Raw genomic sequence first — 23,714 nt, forward strand, 5'->3', positions numbered from 1 at the left:
TGATGAAGCTTCTGCTCATGACTACAAGAAGAAAACTTGTCACAAGTGCAAGAAAACTGGACACTTCATCTCTGAGTGTCCACAGTGGAACAATGAGAACAGAAGGAAGAAGAAGAGCAAGGAATATGATTCTGACGATAAGAAGAAGAAGAAATACTCAAAGTCTTCTTCCAAGTCTTCCTCAAAGTCTTCATCACACAAGAAGAGCTCATCTGGCAAGGCACGTGCGTTTTTTGGCAAGGAAATGGATTCAGAGGAAGAGTCCGCTTCTGAGGAGGCAGAGGTGGAATCTGAGGAGGAGTCTGATTCTGGCATTGCGAGTCTGGCTACAGCATACGTCGCCAAGTCCATCTTCAACACTGAAGACAATGACTTCATCACCGACACTGATGCAAATGACAAGAACGACTCCACTCCTACCTACTGCTTCATGGCACGCGGTGCCAAGAAAGCTATGGAACATATTCAAAAACTGTTAGACAGAAGCGATGATCTGTTGGGTGCTGAAATGACTCGATCTGAATCCTTAATTGAAGACATAAAAAATCTTCACGTTAAGTATCAGGAACTTGAAGATCGTCTTGATACTCTCTCAACAACTCATGAAAAGCTTTCCTATGATTATCTTCAAAGGAAGCAAGAACTTGAGAAATTGAGAGCGGCTCATGAAGATCTTCAAAAGGAAAATGAATCACTTCGCGCTGAACAGATCAGTTCCGCTCAGGAAGGATTTGAACCACCATGTCTTAAATGCATTGAGCATGATAATGCTACTTCTGTTGCTGAATGTTCCACTGCTACTGCTATTGCAATATCTTCAACTGTTGATGTGGTAACTAACCCCTCTGCTGAGGATACCACTGCTATTGCTGATGAGAATGCTAGGTTGAAGACATTGCTTGAAACAGGGATGTACAAAAGTCTTAAAGGACATCAGACATTATGTGATGTCCTCAAGAAGCAGATTCTGAACCGAAACCCTAGGAAAGAGGGTGTTGGGTTCGTAAGGAAAATAAATGCAGATGGCTCTTACTGGAAACCTGAGCAGTACCCCAAAACCACATGGGTTGCTGCAAAGGAACCTTCAGCAGATCCATCCAATTTATCTGGCTTCACATGTGCTAACCCCATTATTATTGATGAATCCTTTGATGCAAACTATAAACTATTTAAGAATCAGAATGGTGAAGTGTTTGCCAGGTACATTGGCACTAACTGTAGGAATGGACCGCCTATGAAGAAGATCTGGGTTCCGAAAAGTGTCTGGAAAATCTTCCTGTGAATGTCTTCATGACACCTCACTTGAAGAAGACAAACCTCAGACCAAAGGCTTCATACGGTCCAAAGGTTTCATACAAACAGAGGACTCACCTGAGTCACACTAACGCAAATGTTTTGCAGGGAAACCATACTCAGGCATATGAATATGAGAGCGGTTCATCGAACCGTCATGTTCATATGACCAAAAATTATTCTGCTTATTCCTATGAGTATTATTGTCCACCTGCAAGACTGTTTGCTAAGGCTTCAAAGCCAAAATTCTCAGATGCTGCACTTAGACTTACTGCTTCTAAGCCACCCTTGAAGATGTGGGTGGTTAAGAAAGCTTAACTCTCTTTTGCAGGGAAAGGTCTCCAGCAGAAAAACAAAATCTTCTGACGCTATTGCTGGGGACCTTACAAATCTTGTAGGGCGCAAGATAAAATGCCCGAATGGCATCATTATGTACTTCGTTCCTGAATCGCATGCTACTCTCCCTATTAGTCCCAATCTGGATCTAAGTTTTCATAACCCACTGGTTCGTCAAATGTTTTTGCTTCACAATTCTCTTCGTGAAGCCTATCCCCCTAACTGCACTGTAGGGTACGACACCAGCGTCTTCAAAGTCTTCAGAATGGATTATTGACAGTGGGTGTACAAATCACATGACTGGCAAAAGAAGCCTTCTTATGGACTCAACCTTACGTCCATCCGACAAGAGCCACATCACATTTGCTGACACTGGTAAAAGTAAGGTATTGGGTCTAGGTAGAGTTGCAATCTCAAAGGATCAACACATGGATAAAGTCATGCTTGTTGAATCCCTTGGCTTCAACTTAATGTCTGTCTCAATGCTTTGCGATTTGAACATGATCATAATGTTTGGAAAATGTCATTGCCTAGTACTAATGGAATCTGACAAGTCTCTAGTGTTTGAAGGGTATCGAAAAGATGATCTGTACGTGGTAGATTTCTCAGCAGGGCCACAACTTGCAGTATGTCTTCTTGCAAAAGCTTCAGAATGCTGGCTTTGGCATCGGAGCCTTGGGCATGCTGGCATGAGGAACCTCCACACCCTTGCGAAGAAGAAGCATGTCATAGGCATCGAGGGCGTCAAGTTCAAGAAAGATCACTTATGCGGTGCCTGTGAAGCAGGGAAGATGACAAGGGCAAAACATCCTTCGAAGACAATCATGACTACTACTCAACCCTTCGAACTGCTCCACATGGATCTTTTCGGCCCCACTCACTACTCAACTTTTACTACTACTGCTTGCCTCTATGGCTTTGTCATTGTTTATGATTACTCTAGATATACTTGGGTGCACATAATCCTTTACAAGACTGAAGTGCAGGATGTCTTCAGACGCTTCGCCAATCGTGCTATGAACAATTTTGGCGCCAAGATAAAACACATCAGAAGTGACAATGGCACTGAATTCAAGAACACTGGCCTTGATACATATCTTGATACCTTGGGCATCACACATGAATTCTCAGCTCCGTACACGCCACAGCAGAATGGCATCGTCGAACGCAAGAACAGAACACTCATTGAGATGGCCAGAACAATGCTAGATGAATACAAGACTCCAAGAAAATTTTGGACTGAAGCCATTGACATTGCATGCCATACAATCAATCGTGTTTATCTTCACAAGCTTCTGAACAAGACATCTTATGAACTCCTAACTGGCAAGAAGCCAAATGTCAGTTACTTCAGAGTGTTTGGCGCAAGGTGATGGATCAAGGACCCACACCACACCTCAAAGTTTGCACCAAAAGCACATGAGGGCTTTATGCTTGGATATGGAAAGGATTCACACTCTTACAGAGTCTTCAATCTCTTTCATTACAAAGTGGTTGAAATAGTGGATGTGCGGTTCGATGAGACAAATGGTTCACAAAGAGAGCAACTGCCAAATGTGCTAGATGAGATTCCAGCTAGTGAATCAATCAAGCTAATGGGAACTGGAGAGATTATACCTTCTGAAGCTCATCCTGAAGAAGAACTTATCATCTCAGCACCTGATCAACATGAAGACAATGCTCAGCCCGAAGACATTCCTCCCAACAACAACACAGATCAGCAAGAGCAAAGTCTTCGCCCTGTACATCCTCGTGTTGCCAATGAAGTGCAGATTGACAGAATAATTGACAGCATCAATGCACCTGGTCCACTCACTCGTTCAAGGGCAACTCAGCTAGCAAATTTCTGTGGGCACTTCGCATTCGTCTCAATATCAGAACCCAAGAAAGTTGAAGAAGCCTTCATGGAACCTGAATGGATTCAAGCTATGCAAGAAGAGCTTCAACAGTTTGAGCTGAATAATGTATGGGAACTGGTTAAGCATCCTGATCCATGGAAGCACAACATAATAGGCACCAAATGGATATACCGCAACAAACAAGATGAGCATGGTCAAGTTGTCAGAAACAAAGCTCGTCTCGTTTCTCAAGGATATACTCAAGTGGAAGGCATTGACTTCGATGAAACATTTGCTCCCGTGGCTAGGCTTGAAGCCATACGCATTCTGCTGGCCTATGCAAATCATCATAACATACTTCTATATCAAATGGATGTGAAAAGTGCCTTTCTCAATGGCAAGATTGAAGAAGAAGTGTATGTTGCACAACCGCCTGGCTTTGAAAATCCAAAACATCCTGACATGGTATACAAGCTCAACAAGGCACTGTATGGCCTCAAACAAGCCCCTAGGGCCTGGTATGACACACTCAAATACTACCTGAAGAGCAAAGGCTTCATACCTGGTTCCCTGGATCCCACTCTTTTCACGAAGACATATGATGGTGAACTGTTTGTGTGCCAAATATATGTGGATGACATTATCTTCGGCTGCACCAATCAGAAGTACAGTGAAGAGTTTGGATATACGATGCAAGAGCAATATCAGATGTCCATGATGGGGGAGCTGAAGTTCTTCCTTGGTCTTCAAATACGACAACAACGCAATGGCATCTTCATATCTCAAGAGAAGTATCTCAAAGATTGCCTGAAGAAGTTCGGTATGCAAGACTTCAAAGGCTTCACAACACCAATGCCAGCCAAACATCATCTAGGTCCTGATGACAATGGTAAAGAGTTCGATCAAAAGGTATACCGCTCCATGATTGGTTCTTTGCTTTATTTATGTGCATCTAGGCCAGATATTATGCTTAGTGTTTGCATGTGTGCTCGATTTCAAGCGGCGCCAAAGGAATCACATCACTTAACTGTGAAGCGAATTCTTTGATATTTGGCTCACACCCCAACTCTAGGATTATGGTATCCAAAGGGCTCAGAGTTTGATTTGGTTGGATTTTCGGATGCTGATTATGCTGGTGACAAAGTTGATTGCAAGTCTACATCAGGCACATGTCACTTTCTGGGACGATCGCTTGTATGTTGGTCTTCAAAGAAGCAGAACTGTGTATCTCTCTCCACTGCTGAATCTGAATACATTGCTGCTGGATCTTGCTGCGCTCAGCTTCTGTGGATGAAGCAAACACTCAAGGATTATGGCATTCATCTGAAGCAAGTACCACTTTATTGCGACAACGAAAGTGCCATCAAGATTGCCAACAACCCAGTTCAGCACTCGAAGACAAAGCACATTGAAATTCGTCATCACTTTCTCAGAGATCATGTTGTGAAGGAAGACATTGATATCATACAAGTCAACACTGAAGAACAATTGGCAGATATCTTCACCAAGCCCTTGGATGAGAAGAGATTTTGCAAGTTACAGTGTGAGCTAAATATCCTGGAATCCTCAAACGTCCTGTGATCAGGCACACATCCTAACACTTATGCATATGATGACTTAGATGTGCAACGCACAAAGTAAAGTATATCTTCAATCAATGAAGACATACATTCTAAGTGTGAATACATTAATATGGAATTTGACTTCGGAGCGCCACAATAATTGTGCACCGTGTCTGGGTCTAATACTTCCTATACGGTGGGTAACGCCACCACCAAACGTTCTATTTTGAAGTGTTTCACTCATGGCGTTACCTTGCAATATCTTCACATTTGGTTTGGCTTCGAACTCAACATGTCTTCATGATTATCTTCACTACGTTGATTATATAGATGTACACATACTAGTGTTTTGTCCTCTACATCATTCACTTATAGCTATGTCTTCTTGGTTGAATCTTTTGAACTAAGTGAATGTGATCGGACCCTAATCTCTCTATGCTTTCTATCTCAAATTCTATCTCTCCAAGTCATATGCATTCTATTGAAACTGTCGAATGTCTTCACTGCGTCCTTGTTAGCAGAAGATATAGAGATAACCATAAAGTCCGTTTTCAATGCTCATTCCTCCACATAAAATCCGAAGAAACAGGAACGACCGCCCGACAATCCAGGCGTGCGTGGGACATGGAACAAACCCCAAACTTCCGCAAACAGGCCACGCGTTCCTCAGATGCGAATCGCCAGGGGCACCTGTGTAATAGCACAGTGCCGCCCCTGTGCCTATAAATTCACACTTACCGCGGTCATTATCTCCTTCTTCCACCCTCGCACGAACCCTAGCGCCACCGCTAGCTCTCGACGACGCCGACGACGAAGCGCTTCGCTGTCGCAACCTCTCCGACGCCGTCCTCACGCCGACCACGGACATCGTTCTCTCCGCCGTCGCCGTAGGTGTCTTCCGTCGCCAAGTTAGGGCATGGAGGACTGAACTGCTCGGCATCATCTCCCACTTCTGTCTAGCAGTTCCAAGTGTGGTAAATAAAACTTCTTTTTACAGCCCCTTTTGATCTCATGGTTCTGTCACTTTCTACCATAAGAAGTTTATCTTCACACAAGTTAGATCTCTCAATCTGCATCTCATAACATGCCTAGTATATTCACTTGTGCTTCATGAAGTAGTTAGATTCCTCACTTGTATTGATCTGTGGGTTCGTACAAATCTGGAACCAACTTCTTATCTATGAGTGAATGTCTTTGCACGATGAGGTCAATGTCTTCTAAACTGATTAATCTTCAAAACCTTCTGAGAATGCATATGACCTCTTCCCCTTCCCTCGCACCTTAATGCTGTCACAGGTACATGTCCGTGGGAGAATCCTTCGGTTCTCGTAGTCTGCATTCATTTGCAGAATTCCTACAGCATCACATAAATTCTCCTGAAGCCAGTTCCTGTTGGTCCAGCAAAAGAAAGCCTTTGAAGCCTTTGAAAGTTTTGAAGCCTTTCAAGTTAAAGTTTATGGCTTCAGAAGCAGCAGCAAGGAAGGGGGGCAAACAGCGACGTGAAGGAACTTCCAAAGATCTGCCTGAAGACCTGGCAGAAATGTATAAAACAGATCCTGAAGAGAATTATGGGCAGCGCAAGACCCGAATCCAATGGATTTGATGCTATTGGGCTGAACAATGGTTCAAATACCACTTCACAACCCAAGAGTATGCTGAGAAAAGTGCCATCAAAAGACCGTGGGGAGACATCTTATACAAAAACCTTGTACCCAGGTCCAGAGATGAAGCTATTGACCAAAGCTTCTATCCATGCATGGTTCGTGGGCCACAGCCTGATGATGCACATCCGTCGTCACTACTCTGGTGTCGTGACGACAATCTATTCAAGCGCAACTTCCAGTTTTCCCAACAATCAGCAAAGCAGAACAAGAAGAAGTTGGGGTTAGACTTCAACCCTGGTCCCTCAGCACCAAGGGCAGATGGCACACGCTACGCAGAACCCAATATCATCGGTCCGTATGCCAATCTTGAGGGCCTCATCACCCGCATCTTAGTCCAAGGGACTGTCGTGAATGACCCTCCAGCTGACTCTGAGTCTGATGAAGCTCCTGCTGTACTGAAGACAAAGCAGTTGAAGAAGCCAAAAGCTTCAAAGCCAGCCCCTTCATCAAAAATCTCAAGGGAGAAGCCATTGGCAACTACACCTCCTGAAGACAGTGTGCAGTCTGAAGACGTATCCCGCGTCTCCAAGCCCCAGAAGGCCAAGGTGCCTCAGCCACACACCGGCAAAGAGCTCACAGCTGCTGCCATTCTGCGCAGCGAAGCCATTGATCTGTCAAGTGATGAAAATCTTGGAGATGACGCTCTAGAGCAGCTCATCAAGAGCAAAGAAGAAGCTGAAATCTTCAACAATTTGCCTCTCTTTGATGTCGCCATCATCCACAACTTCATCGACGAATGGTTTGCCACACCAAACATCAGCTTCGAAGATCTGCAGCTGCCTGTTGGCCTCAGCGTCGCCTTCCAAGGCGCAATTGCTTCAGAACTTGCCATTGCCCAGGGCATTGTTGAACTGAAGCAGAAAATTGATCATGAAAAGGCTCAGTTCAAGAAGAATATGGCCAAGCTCAGTGTGCAAGAAGTGAAGAGCTTCAAGACCATGTTGCATGAGCTCAAGGAAAATTTTCTGAAGAAGCGTGCAGAATCTCAGGGCTCACATGAGCGGATGAAGTCTCTGGCTGAAAGATGTGTACAAGCCTACAATGAGGCTGAGAAGCGCAAGGCACTTGGGCGTCCTGGCATCGACCCCAAGATGGCCGCGAAGAAGAAGAAGAAGCCTGCTATGGCTGAACTAGAGGCACCTAGGCAAGAAGCAGTTCCAATTGTCTTCCCAACTGCAACGACTGGCTCGAAGCCAAGGAGCTGGTCAACAGCTTCAGAGCTCAAGAAGACAAGAACTGCTGAGGCTGAATCCAGGAAGAGGAAAAGCTCTGAAGCCTCTCCTACTGCCCCCAGCAAGAAGAAGCGAAAGATCAAGAAATCTCGGGCTGCTCCCACAGAGCCCTTGATAGTTGAACCTATCTCTATGGTTCACCCCAACGCAGAACGACAACTGACAGTTCATGAGCCTGCTTCCACAGAGGCTCCTGAAGCTGAAGACATACCAGCAGCCGACCCCATTGCTGCTGAAGACATTGGTCATCAGGACAATGTACAAGATGATGCAGCCCTTCCTTAGTATGAACAAAGCGAGCTCATCAGCATTGGTCGTCCTCTGACGCCAATTGCACAAGATGCGTCATGGGCGGATCGCCCTCAAGAGGAAGAAGACAATGAGGCCCAGCCCACTCCAACCCCACAGGCGTCGTCTGCATTCCGCAGGCTTCGCAAAGGTCCAAGGCCTCAAGTCTATGCTGAAGACATTCCGGCTGCATCAGCCGCAGAAGAACGTGCTTGTGACTAACCCTCTAGCTAGTCAAGCGGAGGCTGAAAATGTTGAGGCTGCCACAACCAACACTGAAGCCAATGTGGAGCCCTCCCCACCAAAAGCTTCAGCAGACAACGAAGCTACTGATCCAGACACTTCTGTTCCTGAGTCTGCTGCAGGTCCTCAATTTGATTACCATGTTGAGCATAGGCCTTATGTCCAGAAGCCAGTCCCAAGGCTGCCAAGGTTCCCAGGTCCTGCATCAGCACCTGGCTCCTTTGACATCAATAGCTTCAAGGCAGACAATACGTTCTTCAACAGCTCCAAGAAACCCTATTCAAGGGAAAGGATTTCATCAGATAGGTTCTGGAGTTATCCTCAGCGCAGCTACTATTCATGCATCCTATACAACCAAGGTCGCATCTTCCCGCACAAGCGCCTTGATGTTGAAGCCATTGCTGGTCTGCCCTGCTTAGAGGAAGCACTGGATTGCTTCAAGCAAGTGGGTCTGCTGCAGTTTATAACTGATGAAGAGCACTGGAATGAAGAGCTTCTGTTGCAATTCTATGCCACCCTACACATCAAAGGATACAACAAAGATCCGAAGACTTGGGCCCTGGAGTGGATGACCGGCAATGTCCATCACGAAGCCAATGCATTCGATATCATTGAGCTCACCGGCCTGCCCACTCCTGGCGAACTCTTCGAGGAAGGCTGTCCACTACACACTGAAGCTCTTAAGAGCATATTCCGGAGGCCTGAACCAAATATGAGTCAGATGCTCTCCATGATGAAGCCATTGCCCCACGATGCTCCTTATCCAACAGAGTTCTTCGTTGAAGACTTTGAGTACCTGCCCAGAACCATCTCTCACATTATCCGGCGAACTCTCTGGCCTATTAAAGGGCACTCTCCAAATGCCAAGATCGAGGGTGCAATGAAGACTCTGATATTCTATATCCTTCATGGCAAATGCTTCAACGCATAGGATTTCTTCATACGCCAACTCGCTGCATCAGGCTCAGATCTGTTTGGTTTAAAGTTCTATGCTCCTTGGGTAATGAGACTGATCAAGCTTCACTTTGCGATCTCATATCAGCCCTCAGCCCGCAACCATCGGATCTTCTTGCCAGATGTGGATACCTTTGCTGAAGCTATATATCCTGAGCCTGCCAAGCAACCTTTGAGTCTTCAGAATGCAGAACACTAGAGCTTCACTCAAAACGATGAAGGTGTTGAAGCCATCTCCAGGGTGTATCCTTTGGCTGGCACTACACGTGCGCCACACCCCGCTTCAACTGAAGCCACTGATAGTGCAACTTCTTCCAGACCCAAGAAGCGCGCTCGTGTTCTCAATAACCGAGAGCTTCTTGTGGCCCTTCATCAAAAACAAGATAGGCATCACGACTGGCTAAAGCGTCAAATGAAAAGCCTCTTGGTGGATGTTAATCGTCTTCGAAATCTTGCCACCAAGAATGCTTTCGTCACTCATGAAACCTGTCGTCGTACATGGAAAGGGCTATCAATGATGTGTACTGAAGCTGAACTTGAAGAGGATGGCTTCACTAAGCGATTCAAGTTTGACACCACACCTCCTAGAAGGGCTGTGATGCGCAACACACCATCACTTGAAGACTCTGAGTTTTCTTCATCTGCTGCCACAGTCACTGCCAGAATCATTGATGAAGAAGACGATGCTACATCACCGCCACCTGCTTCAGCACCTCCAATCTCTTCTGCACCGCCAAACACCTCCAATGACCCTGCTGCTCCTGGGAACGAGTAGACACCCTATGTCTTCAAACCTTTTTGGTCCTTGCTGACAAAAGGGGGAGAAGCATATGGGTTGATAGTCTTCAAGCGGGTCCATATGGGCGGGTGCTTTATGTTTTGCTATATTTTGCTTCGTGCTTACAACTCTCGTTTTTGCTTCATTTGGTTCTTTGAGTTGTAACACTAAAACTCAATGGTCGTCTGCTACTTGTTTGCCACCCTGTTTGCGAAGATAAATTCCGCATGTGCGACGATAAATTCCGCACTTATCTCATTCCGCAGACGTCAATTTTCCATTATGCATGTCATTATCTTCATATACTTTCACATACATAGTGGATTGTCATCATAAGCTGAATTGGATCTCCACAAGTACAACCTGCCATGTGCATTTGCATTCCAAAAGCAAATTAACTTATATGCACATCTTCAGGGGGAGCCCTTGAAACTTATGAAGATAATTCCTTATCCTTTACAATTTCACAGACTATATTCCCCGTAGAAATCTTCAACTAGTTTGTCATCAATCACCAAAAAGGGGGAGATTGTAAGTGCATCTAGTGCCACCCCTAGTTGGTTTTGGAGTATTAACGACAAACCTAGTTGAGGGACTAATGTGTTTGTGAGAATTGCAGGATAACACAGGTAGAAGTCCCTCATTGATTCGGTTTTACTACCAGAGATGACCCCTAAAAATGTATGAAGACATTGAAGCCAAAGGTGGTATATGAAGATATTCACATTTAAGACTATGACAAAAGAAGACACGTTATGAAGCCTATGGAGCTCGAAGACTTAGATCTTTCATAGTTCTTTTTCTTTTGTGTTGAGTCATAGGAACCACCATACTATTAAGTGGGGTCCAGGAGAACCAGTCAGAATGACTGAAGTGATTCCTAAACCAAAAACCTATGTCTTCGAGTGAAGACAATGAGAGCGAATCTTGTCCAGAGCCGGACAAGTCAGCTTTGCTTGTAGCCCAAGTAAAGTTGCCATGAGAGTTTGAAATCTGACCGTTGAGACACGTGTCAGTTCCTTAGTGACCCAAGGTCATTTCAGACAAATCAGGTCGGGTTGCCAAGTGGCTATAAATAGCCCACCCCCTACAACCATAAACGGTTGGCTGCTCAGATTTTAGTGCACGGCTTTTGTCGTTTGAGAGCAACCCACCTCGAAGCCTTTGAGAGAAAATTCCTAGCGAGGAGAAAAGCCCTAACCACCCAGAGCCAGAGAACATTGGGCATCACTTAAGTCTTCTTGTCTGTATGATCTGAAGACTTATTACACTTGAGGACTGTGAATCCTCCAGACGGTTAGGCGTCGCGTTCAGAGCATCCAAGAGACATTGTGGATTGCCAGTGAACGAAGTCTGTGAAGGTTTGGGAGTCTACCTTGAAGACTTACCAGAGTGATTGGGCGAGGACTATGTGACCTTAGCTCAAGGAGAATACGGTGAGGACTTGGTGTCCTGAGCTGCGTGTTCAGGACTGGGTGTCCGGGACTGTGTGTCCTAAGGTTTAAATACCTAGCCGCTCCAACCAGACGTATAGTTGTCACAGCAACTGGAACTGGTCCAACACATCATTGTCTTCAACGAGTCACCGGTTTCATCTTCACTTCCTTTTTCTTATTGTTACTCATTGTGAAGCCATTGCATGCTTTCTCTATCTTTTGTCTTCACAACGTGAATGTATGATCTGTTTGGCTTCATAACTTCTTCCTACCTGATCCTTATTACACTGCAGCTGTTTGTCTTTGTGCTTTCACTCTATTGAATACTTGACCATGGCTTGCCTAGTGTAATCTAACTTCCGCTGCATAGTAATAGGCAAAATCTTCGCTGTTTGTCTTCATAACTCCTATGTTTTGAAGACTTTCATAAAAATCGCCTATTCACCCCCCCTCTAGTCGATATAACGCACTTTCAGCTGCCTACTGTTTATTTAGATTATAAGAGTATGGTAGCACATAATTTCATTATAAAGAATAGGGAAGGGGAGCTTAAATACAAATTGTTCTTTGATAAACATAATCCGGAGACTATTACCTTGCCTGCTTCTTCCTTGTTTGATTTATCTGCAGGCCAGTACCTCATCTCGCCGGAGGATATTCATGCCTACCGAAACCCTGCATCGGCCGCAGAGCCAGAGTCGGAACCACAAGTTGATCCTCCACGACAGTCTAATTACCAATGGGATCCGGAGATGATTGCCAACCAGTGGCAATCAGAGTCTTCTTCTTCGCAGTACGACCCCAACTATTATTATGGATATCCGCCAGGCCAGCCGTGGCCATAGACCAACTTAGGCCAAAAGCCTAAGCTTGGGGGAGTACGTATTTCTCACTGACATTACATTTATGTTCACACACTCATTGCTAGATGTTGTTGCTCATACTTTTTCATTGTATCATCCATGCTAGTTTATTTCCTTTTTATGCTTTCTTCTTGTGTGTTTAATAAACCTTAAGAAAAACCAAAAAAATTAGTTGTAGCTTTTAGCTAGTTTTAATTTCCATGCTTGTAGTAGTAATTAAAAAGAAAACCCAAAAAGATTTCATGTTCTTCTTTTGCTTGTTGGGAACTTTCCCGTGTAAATAGTTTTGTTTCTTTTCTTTTCTTTGGGGGTCGATGGGAGAAGACCATGATTAAATTGTTGAAGTGGCTCTTATATGCATAATTGTTGATCTGACAAAAGAGCCCATATTGCCTTGTCTTCTCCTATTTATTGAATGCTTGCATATGCCAGCTTAGTCCAATGCACGTGCACTATTATTATTATCCACATCGTTCGGTCATGCAAGTGAAAGGCAATTATGACGATATATGATGGACTGACTGAGATGAGAAAAGCTGGTATGAACTTGACTCTCTTGTTTTTGTAAATATGATTAGTTCATCGTTCCTGATTCAGTCTATTATGAATAAACATGTTTGCAATGACAACTAGATATCATAGTTTCTTGTGCCATGCTTGATTAGCTAGGATCTTATAATGGTTTACCGTGCGTGCCAACATGCTATTAAAATGGTTGTGATGTGGTATGATAGGGTGGTATCCTCCTCTGAATGATTTAAGTGACTTGACTTGGTGCATGTTCACACATGTAGTTGAAACAAAATCAACATAGCATTCACGATATTTATGTTCATGGTGGATTATATCCTACTCATGCTTGCATTCGGTGTTGATTAATTTTAATGCATGTTCATGACTGTCGTCGCTCTCTAGCTGGTCGCTTCCCAGTCTTTTTCTAGCCTTCACCTGTACTAAGCGAGAATACTGCTTGTGCATCCAATCCCATAAACCCCAAAGTTATTCCATATGAGTCCACCATACCAACCTATATACGGTTTCTACCCGCCGTTCCAAGTAAATTTGTATGTGCCAAACTCTAAACCTTCAAATAAATATCATGTTTTGTATACTCGAATAACTCATGTATCAACTAGGGCTGTCCGTATCTTCCATGTTAGGCGGGTTATTCTCAATAGGAGTGGACTCCGCTCCTCACTCACGAGAAAAGGGCTGGTCACCGGGATGCCCAGTCCCATGCTTTATGCAAACTAAATCAAAATAATTGCAAACAAAACTCCTCCTAGGACTCTTGTTAGTTGGAGGCACTCATTATTTTGAGCAAGCCATGGATTGATGCTTGTTAGTGGAGGGGGAGTATAAACTTTACCATTCTGTTTGGGAACCGCCTATAATGTGTGTAGCATGGAAGATATCAACATATCTTGGTTGTTATGTTGACAATGAAAGCATACCGCTCAAAATATTATTCACCTCTATTTCAAAACTGTCGGGGATATACCCCGCGGTATGACCCGGCCGGAAATATGACCCGGCCGGACTTGGTGATTCATTGGTGACCCGCCCTGACTTGGCGACTCACTAAATGACCCGCCCGGATCTCTCCACTCACTGATGACCCGGCCAAGCCAGGTGACTCATTGGTGACCCGGCCGGCAGAGCAGAGGAGCAACAAGACCCGGTGGCCCAAGTAGACGGTTCATGGAAGGCTGGCTCATATTATGGTGGGCCGGCTTAAGAGGAAAGTATAAGGAATATACCCTTACAAAGGAAGCAAGATTAGGACTCCACTTGTAATAGAGTAATTCTAATCCTAATAGGACTAGTCATGTAAACCGCCCTTCAACATATATAAGGAGGGGCAGGGCACCCCAAGAGGAACAAGATTGACAAGTTCCACTGGACAAGTTAGGTTTAGACAATAGCTCTCGAGATAGAGCACTCTTGTAACCATGATCATCATCATTAATATCAATGAAGCATGATGTAGGCTTTTACCTCCACCGTGAGGGGCCGAACCTGGGTAAAACATCGTGTCTCTCGTCCCGCTCAATCCCTCTCAAGCTACCACATAGATGCGTTGGCCTAGCGACTAATTCCTGACACTAAGGACATCTGCTGTGACAATTCCACGACAGTTGGTGCCCACCGTGGGGCGGGTGCACAGTGGTGTTGAGTTCTTGGAGGGATCTCTCTCAGGGATCAAGAATCTTGCAAACAACCGGATGACGAAAAGACGGTACGGAGGATCTACATCAACTCTGAAGTTCGTCGCTCAAAAATTGGAAAAAGCTCGGGCGACAACACAAGTCATGTAGAGTTCATTGTGGTCGAGACCGACAAGAGTTTTCGTCGGATCAAACATACTATGTTGCAATACTCCGTTGAAACCGCCGCCTTAATTTCTACGGCCGAGTCCGATTGCGGCTGCTTTTGACGTCTACATCGGCTGTTGTTGACCAAAGATCAAATCCAAATCCACCGCTACTACTCCGAGGCATGGAGATCGAGGCTTGCAAATCAATTGCAAGTACCACTGTACGTATGAGAAAATTCACATCAATCAGCAAGTACTACTAGTACTCTGGCTCATAAGATCATATACAAGAATTGATTGACTGATAAGTTTTGTCGTCTGCAACGGAAGACCCGAGGACGAACGCACAACCCGTTGTCCCTATGTCCGGCTCATATTAACAGGTCGAAGGCAGCCTTAGTGGTCGATTACAAGTCGCCGCTCGACGGATGCGCCTGGCGCTGGCCGCCCCTGGTTGTCCTCATCAATTTCAACGTACCAGGAGGAATAAATAAAAGATTTATTTTCTATTCAAATATTGCATCCACCCTGAAGATCCATTAGCAGAGGTTGTGTGGAGTTTGAAAACGTCAAAGGAAAAGTCCACGGGAAGATGAACTAGCTCGTTCCTGAAACAGTGCTAGTACTACTAATCCACGGAAAGAGACGACGTGGATGGTCAAACCAAGGACGAACAGGACAAGACGTGGAGGGGAGTTGGATCCGGTCTCTGCCGCTGTGGTCTCGCTTTTGAGCCGCCCCTGCACCGAAACTCGGATCAAGTCGCCGGTCTACGCCAGTGCGCCTCGGTGGCCGAGCCACCTCTGCCGGTCGCCGCCTTTCACAGGTCTCTAAGCCGCAGGGAATCTCCTCGTCAGTTTGCTCCCTCACCGCCGAGTTACCGTCTTGGCTGAACTGTTAGTTGCCTTTAGGATGTGTGGCCACAACTTTATCGTCACCACCTCTGCTGCAGTGCCGCCGAAAGTCGCCGCTGCCGGCCTCCACTGCTGCGGCCGTCCGAACATCCGCCCGGCTCACGCCCGAGTCTGAGACGCCCTCACTGGCATCCTGCAGGCTCATCTAAACTACCCTGCCGGGTCTGCTCCACTCCGACGCTCGCCCGCGGGCTCCGACCCGCCGCCGGTCGGGCTCTTCTAAGCTTAATCAGGGCCTCATCCATCGATGTGTTCCGCTGCGGGAGAACCGCCTCGCCTTGGAGCTGCTCTGTTGACCTACCTCAGCTGCTGCCGCGAGCCGCCGGCCTGACCTCCATCAGCCGCCTCCATTACCGCTGATTTGCGCCTCGGTTGTCGCAAGATCACGCTTCCAAAAAATCACCGGCTCTGCAGTGAGCTGATGTTCCCGCGGCCTTGCTTTTGCTATGAGCCGCTGGTGTAACTCCTACATCCGCCCGGCTCACTTGCTGCCCCAGTGTCGCAGAGCCGAACTGAGCCCTGGCGTTATGGAGTTCTTGCCCGATCTGGATCAACCTGTTCTTTGGACTCGAGCTGCTGAATATAAACTTGTTTTGATGCATTCAAGGGACATTCGGGCGGATGTACACACGGGTCATCTTTTGTCCGGGTAAACAGGACAAGGGCTCACTGTTTATGGAGACACTACGAGATCTTCTCTCGTTCACAAACATCAGGTGATACCCATCCAACGTCTGTTTTGTATTAGCACATATTATTTTTGTCAAAAGAACAATTGCTTTGATTTATTTTGACATACAAGATACTTATCCATTACAAAAGGTGGTATTGTATCACCGTCATGGAGCACGCTAGTATGAGTTTGCACTAGCGTTCGGCCGTGTCACGCTGCTCAATGGACACGTGCAAGCCGCCGTCCCCACGGTCCGGTCTGCATCAACATATGGCCGACTCTCTCGCCCACACCGGCTTACAACGCCGCGGCCGATTCTCTCCGTCTGCACCAGCTTACAACACCGCGGCCGATTCTCTTTGTCCGTACCGGCTTACAACGCCGGTGCCGACTATCCCCGTCCGCACTGGCTTACAACGCCGCGGCCAATTCATCTGTCTGCTCTCATGGCCGACTCACCCATGATTGATTTCAGTTTCACGTGATCATCAACTCCGTGGTGGATATTTTTTGGCCTAACATATCAGGTGAAATTCATCCATTATATTTTTTTTACGATATGTTGCTTTCTTTCAAAGAGCAATTACTCTGGCTTGCAAGTTTTCCAATGCAGGACAAATTGTCTACTGCCAAAAGGGATTATTATATCACTGAGCTATTGGATAATTCATGCCAGTTTATATCACGGTTAAATATGGGGAATCTCAAGCCAACTCCTCGAGTCGTCTTGAGACTCGGGGGCTACAATGACATGACTCGGGAATTCCGGGTCATTGGAGGGAATATAACCCGGTCCCGGAGGCTACTGCCATATTGGTGAAAATTTAAAAGGCCGTTAGAAAATTTCCGGCTCAAAATAAAGATTTCGATTTAAAATCCGGTTCAAGGGACATCTCTCTCCCGCAAAGCTTTGAAGCTCTCAAATCCGGTTCAAACATCCGGCTCAAGGACAATCTGTCTCCCACAAAGTTTTGAAACTTTCAAATCCGATTTAAAGTTCCGGTTCAAGAAGAATTAATCTCTTGCAAGATTCGAGTTCTCAGAAAAATTGAAGGTTGCCAAAGAGAATTTGCTGCCATGATGCGCGGTTCAAACATGGGTATCCTGCCTTACGACTTACCTTATTATGGTCACTTGGGGGCTTCCTGCTCATCGAGCATAGCTGTCGGTACCCTTTTGATCGGCATGATGCCAAAATTTATGTGGTCACTTGGGGGCTTCCTGTTCAAACATAGGTCGTATTCGAACCAAAGAGAACATAGCTGTCGTAACCCTTTTGATCAGCGCAAAGCCAAACTCACTAGGGGGCTTCTTGATCGTATCCGAATCATAGCTTAACCCCTTTTGGGTCCGACTTGTATCGTATTCGAATCAGGGTCGTTAAAAACCTCTCAAGGTCATTTGGGGGCTTCCTGTTCAAACATAGGTCGTATTTGAACCAAAGAGAACATAGCTGTCGGTACCCTCTTGATCGACGCAACGCCAAAGCCACTGGGGGCTACATGATCATATTCGAATCCTAGCTTAACCCCTTTGGAACGGTTTAATGATCGTATTCGAATCAGAAACCTCAAATTTTTATTTGGTTTAAGTTTTTGCAAACAATCTTTTTGGTTTCGAGACTTTTTGCTCATATATGAAGCATATAAGTGTGGTTTCGTTTAAACCCGGCTTGGCTTTGATGATAAGTCGCTAGCATGTGACAATCATCATATATTTGGAAGTATTGGCTTCTAAGGATTGGGTTATCACCCTTACTGCACAGGTCATGCAAACCGGCAGTACAAATTAAATATCACAATGGTTATATGTGGGATATTATGATCCACCCTGCGGTAAACCGACAGTGGATCTTGTGATTTACTTATGTGCAGGATAAGACTACATTTGACTAGTTATCCGCCCTGGTTTTTGACGCTAAGTCGCCAGGGCATATGTTGTTTAAACTCGGTGTAGGATTTATAGAGCTATGACTTACATAAATGATTAAGTTCCAGCCCATCATCAAAGATTGAAATTGGTGTCTCAAAAGGGTTATCAATTCTTGATTTTCTCAAAGTCTATAAGTCGCCGGGTTATAAAAATTCCGGTTTACAATGGAGGCGTATTAAATCGCCATCGGTCAAGAGTCGTCGGGTATTTAAACTCCAGATTTACTTGTCAACAGATAAGGTATTTGAGTCTTTAAATAGCCAAACTTGGCTGGATTTTCATTATGATATTGAATTATTGAGGTTTTCAAACCGGGTTATTCAAATCTTTAATAGCCAACATGGCTGGATTTTTATTATGGTTATCAGTAACTAAATGTTATGATTGAGGTTTTCAAAGGCGCTTCAGCGCAAAGGCTATTATTTTACTAATGGATATGATTTATTCTACAATGAAAGGAATAGTCCCGAGTCGCTGCAGGCTTATGACCCGGCACTTGGGGGCTACATTATTCAAGTTGAGATCACATCAAATATGCAAGTCCCATGTCACTGCCAGCATGCACCATGGCACTTGGGTAGGGATGGCAATGGGGACAATCCCCTATGGGGACCCATAGAACATCCCCGTACCCATCTATTCCCCATCACCCCATCCCCATCCCCGTTTGCATGATCGGGGATGAAATTTTCCCATACCCATGCCCCACTGGGGAGCGGGGCCCCATTAGGGTCCCCATCCCCATAAACAAATAATCATATATATAATATGATAAAATACAATCAACATTTATTAAAGTGAAATAACAAATAAAAATGCACTAATAATGGTACATGGCGACAAGATGTTGTATGCACCATGGTTGAACACATAACAAGCCATAATGGGCATGTTTCCAACACAAATATCATAGAAATATTGAATAGCATGAGCACACGCTTGAAGAGAGTATCAATGCAAACACCACATTTAATAAGGACGAAATTTGTCTGACTCGCTTGACATAATTTATTGACTACAAAATTTGTCTGACTCGCTTGACATAATTTATTGACTCCAACATAAGGTTCCATGTGACCATAACTAACTTAAGGTAAACATGATCGTGCGCAAAAGTATTGCAGAGGTAGCAAGCTAACAGCTACAGCCTTGGTATGTGTTCGACATCATTGTTTGTTGAAGTTGAGCTGACTTGTAGGAAGTACAGAAGGAACCCCCTCTATAGTGTGATGCGCTGCAGAAACACATACGACAACCATAAAAAAATGCTTGATGAATAGATAAAAATCTTTGAAGTATGAAAATGGTGCCATGTACAATCTTAGATTGACTCACCTCTAAACCTTCTTGTATATCATCAAGGCAACTCCAGAAACTAGCAGCCTCGGTCTTCTCATCATCTACATGTGACATGTCCAAAAAAACAGAAACATAAATTTAATCATAAAACTAGAAAATAGAAATGGTTAAAGGATCAAATGATAGAGAAATGTGCAAACCTTTAGCTTTGTTTCTCTCCCAGTTTTGTGAACACATTAAAGCCTCTAGCAAATCAGGGGTCAGACGACTGCGGTGCTCACTAAGTACTCTTCCACTTCTACTGAAAGCTAACTCGGAAAATGCTACTTATCTCCCACTACGTGGAAAGAATAAAAGGATATGCATTGATTTGCACACACTAAATTATTATCACGTTAAATGCAAGAATATATATGGTATTGAGTAATATATGTAGTTACCAATTACATAATGATCATGAAAAAAATGATACTACATTTATCACAGGCATGCGTACAAATCAATTCATGTAAATAGACTGTTGTGGTAGTAAAGAAGTGTGAAAAATCATAATCAATCATTATGTGATTATGATTTCTGAAACTACTGACTAATTATTCAGTGCTAGCACGGCACAATTCAGAACTGACTCTCCCCCAAAATTTAGTGGATGATGATTGATGAACAGTACTATAATCAATCTAAAAGTTTGCAAGCCAAGGGTCGACAAAAAACAACTAAATCTTAAAAATTGTGGATGACGACCAGTACTAAATCAATCTAAAATTTCAGCTTCATGACTGAATCTAAAAAGTCTGGACGCCGATCAGTACTACAAGATACTACATGTGAGACATACATGAAAAACAATCTTCACAAATTCCAATCTCCATCGTGTATGGGCCAATCTCCATTAGCAGAAGATGTCCACGTCGGAGCATGAGGGCCAATCAACTAGAAGGACAGCGGGCAGGGAGCACGGCTAGGCGTGGCTAAGGACGGCGGGGCACGGCGGCCGATGAGGAAGGCACCTGCACCGTCGTTGGACTCTATGGCGGGGAGTGGCTCAGGGGGACGGCGCACCTGCGCCGCCGCCGCCGGCCTCTGCTAGGTCGAAGCTGTCGGCTTCTCCTATCCCCTTCTTTTTTCTAGTCGCTCGAAGAGGATAAACACGAGAGAGAGAGAGAGAGCACCGTGGAGATGGATGGCTGTAGGAGACGAGGTGATGGCCGTCCGGCTGCTGGTGCCTGGGTCGTGGCTGATGAATTTGATGCATCAGCGTTACATAGGAACCTTGAGCTACGGCGTTGTGCTTCTCCTGTTGCTGCAGATCTAGGAGTAGGACGTGTTGACTTCTTCGTCATGGCGGCGGCTGAGGTAAGCACGATAAGATGAGAGCTAGGGTTATTAATTTTTTAGGGTTGACTTCATCCTGTATATATAGACATATATATGGTCCTACATGTCATATGTAAAATGCGGATCTCCGTTGGGTAGCGGGTCTGGGGACTAGCATACCATCCCCATCCCCGTTGTACCCTATGGGGAATAAATAAGTTCGGTAAATATCCCTATGGGGAAGATTTTCACCCATCCCCTGCCCCTAATGGATGAAATCCCCATGGGTTTGGCGGGTATGGGGCCCCATTGCTGTCCCTACACTTGGGGGCTAATGCAAAGACAATTTTACTGGCCTTACTGAAGACCCAACTCATCACATCATAATGAGCCGGCCCTTGGGGGCTACCAATTGCTCCTGTCAACAATTCAAGGTACACAAGTTTTATTCCATTATATTGAAAGGTCAACTGCTCAGTTGGTAAAGCACAAAGCTCTTAACCTTGTGGACGTGGGTTTAAGCCCCATGATGGGGGTTACATCATATGATGTTCTTTTCAAAAGAAGTATATATAAAGTCCCAGCTCAATATTATCTTACTGAGCCAGCCCTTGGGGGCTACACGTTGTTATTCAAGTCTATATGATCATATTTATAAAGTCCCTGCTCATTATTGCATAATAACCCGGCCCTTGGGGGCTACACTGGTTGAAGCTTTTATGAGTATCAGGCAATTACAAGTCCCAGGTTGAAGCTTTTATGAGTATTCAGTCTTTACTAGTGATTAAGATGAACAACATGGATTTCTTCAAAGTGGCAGTATTTATATTGAAGCAAGTCTTAAGTCATCACTTTGTTTCTGCTCAAGACTTGGGGGCTATAGGTAATATGGATATAAATGAGAAAAATCTTCAAATTCTCAGTTTGGGTAAACCAGATTGACCCGGCGTCACCAATAACTATGACCCGACGTCGGCAACAATTATGACTCGGTGCCATCAATATTTAAAAACCGGCAATTTTGATAATGATAAATCGGCAAGTTTTACATCTTCAAACCGGCTGAAAGTCAGATGAGTATTTCAAGACTAATATTTTCTTAACTGGCGCTTTAGCTGATTCAAGTGGATTATTTCTTACAATATTCCTCTACAAAAGACCAATGTCAGCAAATTGACTCTGAAGCTAGCCTATTGACCCAGATGTCTCAAAAGAAGTATCTGGATTTTTTGCATTCACAAAGTTTGAACATATCTACTAAAGGAGATTTGCTATGAGTTCATGGGCATGTATCAAGAAAGAAATGACAAGGACTTAAAGATGACCAGGTGTCGGCTTACAAGAATTTTTAACCCGGATCACAACCTGTCAAAGTTGTTCTTGTGTTTATTTTGCAGGATCAGTTTAACATGGATAAATCCAAATTAAACAGGGGGCTAATGTCGGGGATATACCCCACGGTATGACCTGGCCGGAAATATGACCCGGCCGGACTTGGCGATTCATTGGTGACCCGCCCTGACTTGGCGACTCACTAAGTGACCCGCCCGGATCTCTCCACTCACTGATGACCCAGCCGAGCCAGGTGACTCATTGGTGACCTAGCCGGCGGAGCAGAGGAGCAACAAGACCCGGTGGCCCAAGCAGACGGTTCATGGAAGGCCGACTCGTATTATGGTGGGCCGACTTAAGAGGAAAGTATAAGGAATATACCCTTACAAAGGAAGCAATATTAGGACTCCACTTGTAATAGAGTAATCCTAATCCTAATAGGACTAGTCATGTAAACCGCCCCTTCAACATATATAAGGAGGGGCAGGGCACCCCAAGAGGAACAAGATTGACAAGTTCCACAAGTTGGACAAGTTAGGTTTAGACAATAGCTCTCGAGATAGAGCACTCTTGTAACCATGATCATCATCATTAATATCAATGAAGCATGATGTAGGCTTTTACCTCCATAGTGAGGGGCTGAACCTGGGTAAAACATCGCGTCTCTCGTCCCGCTCAACCCCTCTCAAGCTAACACATACGTGTGTTGGCCTCACGACTAAGTCCTGACACTAAGGACATCTGCCGTGACAATTCCACGACAAAAACCAAGCTCTGGCACCTCTAAAAATCATGCTTGCCTCTGCAAAGGGCCTATCTATTTACTTTTATGTTGAGTCATCATCCTCTTATTAAAAAGCACCAATTGGAGAGCACCGCTATCATTTGCATTAATTACTGTTAGTTTACATTGAGTATGACTTGACTGGATCTCTTTTACCATGAATTACAATGTCTAGTCAGTCCTTGATCTTTAAAGGTGCTTTGCATTTATGTTTTGCGGTCTCAGAAAAGGCCAGCGAGATACCATATTGTTATATCATATTATGATTGTTTTGAGAAAGTGTTGTCATCCGAGATTTATTATTATTGCTCGCTAGTTGATTATGCTATTGATATGAGTAAACATGAGACCTATGCGTTATTGTGAATATGGTTAGTTCATAATCTTTGCTGAAAACTTGAATGCCGGCTTTACATATTTACAACAACAAGAGCAAACAGAGTTTGTAAAAGTTTTTTCATTATCACTTTCAGTTTATCAATTGAATTGATTGAGGACAAGCAAAGGTTTAAGCTTGGGGGAGTTGATACGTCTCCGTCGTATCTACTTTTCCAAACACTTTTGCCCTTGTTTTGTACTCTAACTTGCTTGATTTGAATGGAACTAACCCGGACTGACGCTGTTTTCAGCAGAATTACCATCGTGTTATTTATGTGCAG

The 23,714-nt window shown here is 44.6% G+C and overlaps 1 long non-coding RNA gene across 1 annotated transcript; it reads right to left on the bottom strand.

The window, feature by feature from the left end:
* Nucleotides 1-19,263: 19,263 nt before the first annotated feature.
* Nucleotides 19,264-19,931, bottom strand: LOC119271471. Its single transcript, XR_005134542.1, has 3 exons — nucleotides 19,823-19,931; nucleotides 19,659-19,723; nucleotides 19,264-19,557 (listed from the first exon to the last, which is right to left on the bottom strand). It is a non-coding gene; the product is annotated as an uncharacterized LOC119271471 (long non-coding RNA).
* Between the last annotated feature and the right edge of the window lie 3,783 nt (nucleotides 19,932-23,714).

Source organism: Triticum dicoccoides, chromosome 3A, assembly GCF_002162155.2.
Source record: "Triticum dicoccoides isolate Atlit2015 ecotype Zavitan chromosome 3A, WEW_v2.0, whole genome shotgun sequence".
Classification (NCBI taxonomy): Eukaryota; Viridiplantae; Streptophyta; class Magnoliopsida; order Poales; family Poaceae; genus Triticum; species Triticum dicoccoides.